Below are 6275 nucleotides of genomic sequence, written 5' to 3'. Positions count from 1 at the left end.
CCAAGGTCATACAGATAGATAAAAAGTGGCAGGGCCAAATCCAGTGTTCTTTCTACTGTAATAGGCTTTGGGACTTAAGCTAGTCTGGTAGATGGAAGGGATTTAGGTAGGTAGATTAGAGAGAGGAGTGGAGGAGGATATTTGAGGGAGAGGTATGTATAGGTTAAGTCTCAAGGCCTCCTGTAAGTAAAACAAGCCCTGGATTTGCATTCAGAAGACTTGAGTTTAAATCAGGCCTCAGTCATTTACTGTTCCTTTGATCCTGGGCAAATCATTGATATATCTGAGACTCCATCTAAAATGAGAGTGTGGGAATAGAGCATTTCAAATTTTTCTTGTATATTAGGGAATGTTGAAGACGATCTGAGTGGAAACAAAGAGAGATTAATTTAGCAGAAGGGGTAAGGAATCTTTCAGATGCACATCTGAAACATCTTCATCAGCAAGCCAGCTCACCTAAGACCTCTTCACTTCCTTCAGTCAGGAAACAGTCCACATCACACTGGAATTGTGGGCATGTTTGGAAGGTCCCAGTATGCCAGTTTGCACCAGAGGGCCTCTCAAGTTTACCAGCGATTCCCAGGCCCTTTGCCACGCAGGGCAAGATCTGGCATCTCTGGGTGGGCCTGCTTTGATGTATCCATATCATTTTGGGTCTATAGCAGTCCAGAGAGATGAGTTGGTCTAATAATAAATCCTTCAGAAGTTATACCAGAGCTGACCCTTTCCGGCCAATGCCATTTTTAGTGCAAGCTATCAATGAAAATGCAGATGAAATACATGGGCAGTGCCATAAACAGCCCAATGACTGGATGTTACAGACTTCACATTTCAATGGAAAGAGACATTTAATTCCAAAAGAAATGTGCCCCCCCCCCCGCCTCCTCCTGAAAGTAAACCTTTTAAGTGCATCAAACGTACCAGGAGATACAAGTTACTTTCAGTGACATTTATTTTAATAAGTCCTGGGAGTGATTTAGTGACTAATGGGCGCTGACATTTTGAGAAGAGAAAGAAAGACAAACTTTGCCACTTCTTCCCTTTATTGCCCTTCCTATTATACTTTCTTCTGTTGCTCTTGACTTTGGCCTTGCAGCCATGGAAACTTTGTTTACCGCAAGAGACTGCACTGTGCTCATCAGGATTTGGATGATATACAGTGGTAATCTATTTTTCTTCCTTCAGCACTCCGCGACAAATTAATTTTCCCTTTGTGTTCCTGGTGTTCCCATGTTTGTGTTAGGCAGGGTAAACCATCCTTTGTATTTGTCCTTCTCCTCTTGTGCATAGAGGAAGCGATGACAGGTCTCTCCTATGCATGAGCTGGGTTCATTGTTCCGGGGCTCTGCCTGGATGTGGTCAGCTTGTTCTGGGAAGAGGGAATTGCTGGGAAAGGAGGAGGAAGACCTTTTTTGCAAGGTTCTTTCTTGGGGGGGGGTGTAGTGGGGGTGCAGTTAACACTGAATGCTGCAGTTGGGGGAATAAGGATAAATGGATCTGTTCTTGAGGACTGTGACCTCACCCTGATAGTGCTATTACCCTCAGGGACCTTTTTTTTTTTTTTTTAACTTCGTAGAGAAGTGAAGGGCAGCTAGGTGATGCAGCAGATAGAGCACTGGGTCTAGAGGCAGGAAGTCCTGAGTTCAAATGTGACCTCAGATACTTGCTAGCTTTGTGACCCTGGGTAAGTCACTTTACCCTGTTTGCCTTAGTTTCCTCATCTGTAAAATGAGCTAGAGAAGGAAATGGCAAACCATTCCAGTGTCGCTGTCAAGATAACCCCAAATGGGGTCACAACATGACTAAACAATGACTCAACAACAACAAAAGAGAAGCCCCTCTGAACTTTAATATTCTACTTAAACTTTTTGTTTTTACCAAAAATGTTTCGGTGCATTTCTGCTCATTGAAAAGATGAGGAGGGGGCACTAGAGCTTGGAGATTCTTTTTTTGGCGAGGGCGGGCAATACAATGATTTTTTTTTCGAGGCAATAGGGTTAAGTGACTTGCCCAGGGTCAAGTAAGTAAGTGTCAAGTGTCTGAGTCTGGATTTGAACTCAGGTCCTCCTAAATCCAGGACTGGTGCTTTATCCTCTGCACCACCTAGCTGCTCCAGTACAATGATTTTTATTATCGTTTCCACACCCTTTCTTCAGCAAAGTGGCATGGTACACTGGATAAAGAACTAGCTTGCAAGCCAGAAACACCTGAGTTCAAGACATATATGGGCTGTTCAACCTGAGCAAGTCACTTGCCTTAGGGCTCTAGGCAACTGTCTGACACTATAAGTTACAGAGAAGTTACCAACCTGCATTCATAGAGAGAATATCCTCTTCGAGGAGTTACCCTATACCAATAAAATCATAGGTTTAGTCCCTAGTTCTAGCCCTACTTCTTACTTCATTCAATATTGATCTTGGATAGATCTACTTCCCCCCATCTCCAGATCCATTTTCTACTTAGCTGCCAAGACAGCCTTCCTAGGCAATGCCCTGATCATGCATCTCCCTGCTGCCTATTGTCTCTCATTGCTTAGTTGTTTTCAATAGTGTCCAACTCTTTGTGTCCCCTTTTAGAGTTTTGTTGGCAGAGATATTGGAGTGGTCTACTATTTCCTTCTCCAACTCATTTTACAGATGAGGAAACTGAGGCAAACAGGTTAAATGACTTGCCCAGGGTTACACAGCTAGGAAGTGTCTAAGGCCAGATTGGGACTCAGCAATATGAGTCTTCCTGCTTCCCAGCCTTGCCACTCTATCCACTGCACCACCCAGAGGCACCATAAAACACTTTGCAGACATTTAAGTATTTTATCAATGCCTGCTATTATTATCGTTAATAATAATAAATCATAGACTGAATAGTTTATATTTTAACCTTCCGAAATTTTTGTGTATCACAGATGGTAAAGAGGGAATGAGAGAAAGGGTTGGCTTTGGAATTAGGCGCTTCTCTTTTAGATTTCACAATCCAGAAGGACACCTCCATCTTCCTAAGAATGAAAATTCCTAATAGTCCCACAGCCAAACTTTAACATTAACTTACTTTCCTGGAGTCAGCTGGCTCAGCTGGATCACTAAGAGCTCATCTAGTGACCTGTGGCAGGAGATGGTTCACATAGCCTATGTTGGCCAGAAACTGGTTGAATGTTTAACCCATGTGGTGTGGTGAAAGAACACTGGATGTGGACTTGAGAACTGGGGTCAAATCCCAACTCTGACACTTACTAGCTATGTGACCCTGCACACACAATTTCCTCATTTATAAAAATGTTGTTGTTCACTCATTTTTCTGTCATGTTCAACTCTTTGTGAGCCCAGTTGGGGATTTCTTGGCATAGATACTGGAGTGGTTTGCCATTTCCTTCTCCAGCTCACTTTAGAGATGAGGAAAGTGAGGCAAAGAGGGTTAAGTGACTTGCCCAAGGTCACACAGCTAGGAAGTGTCTGAGGTCATATTGGAACTCAGGAAGATGAGTCTTCTTGACTCCAGGCCCAGAACTCTACCCACTGTGCCACCTAGCTGCCCAGTAAAATGGGGATGACATTAATATGCAAAGTACCTGCTACATGAGTTTGTTATGGGGAAAAAATGGTTTGTAAACTTAACACTACTGTGTAAAGATTTATTAGTATAAATGTAAACTAGCAACAATATTCATAGTTAGTCTTCCTACTGTACATGCAGTGGAAACATTCTAAGCCCCATAATTGTATGTTCCAGGAAAAAGGGAAGAGGCAAAGAAAAGGGAAACAAGACAGCCATGTCAAAGTAGGAACCCTTAGTTGCCTTCAGCATCCAGCTCAAGGGCTGCCTCTTGTAGCCCACCTTACCTGACCTGACTCCCCCCACTTATTGTTAATACTCCCTCTGAAGTTACTTTGTCTATAATTTGTTATTTGCTTATCTGTTTGCATGTCCCCCCATTAGAATATAAACTTCCTGCGGGCAGGGATTATTATTATTTTTTTCTTTGTATTCCCTATGGGTCCAAAATGGGACTTGAACCTATGTTTGCCTGGCTTTCAAACTAGTCCTCATTCACTCTGCCTCTCTTGGCTATATGGTAAGGCATAATAAATACTTCTTAAATTGAAAAATTGCAGTGGAGTGGTTCATTAGAACAAAGCCGTTCCTAATGTTACTGTAAGACAATCTTTCTGGGCTCCTGACACTTACTTTCCTATCCTAGGTACAACCCCATCTTTCCTTCTACCCACTGCTAAACCCACCACCAACTAGTACAGACGTAGACATTTAATCCCTATCCACCCAAGGAGCAAATGCCATCTAAGAATTTGAATGAAGTTTTGAGATCCTCTTTCCCTTTCCCCCTCGCCCCCAACCACATAGTCCTTTGCGGTGGTGGCACTGGACACACCCTTGGGAGGGCCTGGAAGCACAGGATTCATTGGAGAGGGCCAACATTATGTGAGAAATAAGTAGCAGAGAGAAAAAGAATAGGAATCAAAAACTACAGAAAAGACAGGAATGAAAGAAAGGGCTGCCTGCTTTTGTTCTGAGAGGCCCAGAGAACCACACTGTCTTTTAGCAACAGGAGAGGCTTCTGTGACTGCCCTCCCTAACCTCTTGCTATTCTAGAGGCAGACTAGAAGTGAGAGAGAAAGGAACACGGGGTTTCTTTTATTTTTCACCTTTTGGCTCTGATTGGAAAAGTGCTTTGAAAAGCCTGAAATGCTTCATAATGATGTTTGGTCTGTTTATCAGCAGTGCAGGCATCGACAAATTCAACACATAGGCTGAAAGACTGTATGGCTGTTGAAGTGCTGAGCCCAGATGGTACTGGGAAAACTGGGGTGGGGGTTGGGGAGAGGGGATAAGATGGCCCAGACCTCACAGTTTTTTTTTTAAGCTTCCGCCCCCCCCTTTTTTTTGTGGGGCAATGAGGGTTAAGTGACTTGCCCAGGGTCACACAGCTAGTGTCAAGTGTCTGAGGTCGGATTTGAACTCAGTTCCTCCTGAATCCAGGGCCAGTGCTTTATCCACTGCGCCACCTAGCTGCCCCCTCACAGTTGTTTTGAAGACTGAGGAGTCAGATGACCAGATAGCACTTGTCCAAATGTGAGGGGCCACAGAAATTCTCATTTCCTTACCATTTCCTTAGCATGTAGCTTCAGAGGCAGAAGTGGAGGCAGATTTCTAAATTTTTGTTCTACCTCCTTGAGCTCCACCTTTGTGGCAATGGCAGCCGGTTCTGAATAAAAGAGGCCCGGCACTATCAGGCTTCCAGATCTAGTGGCTAGGTCAGATCTCAGGGAGCCATTAATCATTTGTTTTTCATCATATACTCATAGTGACTAATTGGTATTCTGATGAATATTGAAAGATACTATTTCTCATCTTTCCACTTGTATTCTGTGGCTTGGGAGTATGCTTGGGTTAGCAAATCAGGCAGTTATGGTGAGGAAGAACTAGTGAGAATGGCACTGTATGAACCTCAAGTACCCTATGAAAGCTAAAATAAATAATTCTGTGTGGTATTTACAATAAGCAGGTTGCTTTCGATTTGAGACTCTCATAGACTGTTTTAGAATTTTTGACTGACAAACTGAAATGACCTTAAAATTCAATGCCTCAGTTCTCACATATCATGTTAGTAGAAAGGAAGGTGATTGATGTCTCTGGATGGAAAAGCCTGGGAAGCCAGTAGCTCTCTGGAGCTTAAGCATGATAACAGAATTGGGGATATCAAATACTGAGAACCCCCCATTTTGAATCATTTGCCACATAGGACAAATCAGTCACAGACACATTGAATTACTGTTCTTGGCCATGCATCCAAATGGCTGGAGGGGATGCTAAGGTTAAGGCCATGGGGAATCTGATGACATCAGTACATTTACATGGATGATATTAGCATCCTCTGGTTCCAGATTGCCAAGCCAACTAACTCCAGTTACCATTTGCCCCTCATTCCAGTGGTCCAACACCAACTAATCATCTATATGGGATATTGTGATCAAATAGTCAAATATTTGGCCTGAATCAAATTCCTAATGGATACCACTACTCTAAACATCAGTACTTCCATTTTTCTGGGTTTTTTCCCTCTCCTTTTCTACAGGACCCTTATTTCCAATAATGCTATTTAAGAGATGTGTAACCGTAAAAGAGATCCAAGGTCATATTATGAAGAAACTGTGGCATCATGAGTTACAAAAGTGCTTGTCTGTTTATTTTCCATTTATGATATCCATTTAAAAATTCTGCTCCCCACATATTTCTACTACCTTTTAAAAAAATATGGATCTATG

General features: G+C 42.7%; 1 protein-coding gene across 2 annotated transcripts in view; it reads left to right on the top strand.

Annotated features, from left to right (window-relative positions):
* NHS (NHS actin remodeling regulator) overlaps positions 1 to 6275 on the top strand; it is a 439882-nt gene that overhangs the window by 119704 nt on the left and 313903 nt on the right. The gene's annotated exons all lie outside the window — the stretch shown is intronic.

Source organism: Dromiciops gliroides, chromosome 3, assembly GCF_019393635.1.
Source record: "Dromiciops gliroides isolate mDroGli1 chromosome 3, mDroGli1.pri, whole genome shotgun sequence".
Lineage (NCBI taxonomy): Eukaryota > Metazoa > Chordata > Mammalia > Microbiotheria > Microbiotheriidae > Dromiciops > Dromiciops gliroides.
The sequence above is the reverse complement of the archived record's forward strand: the minus strand, read 5'-3'. Positions and strand labels throughout refer to the sequence as shown.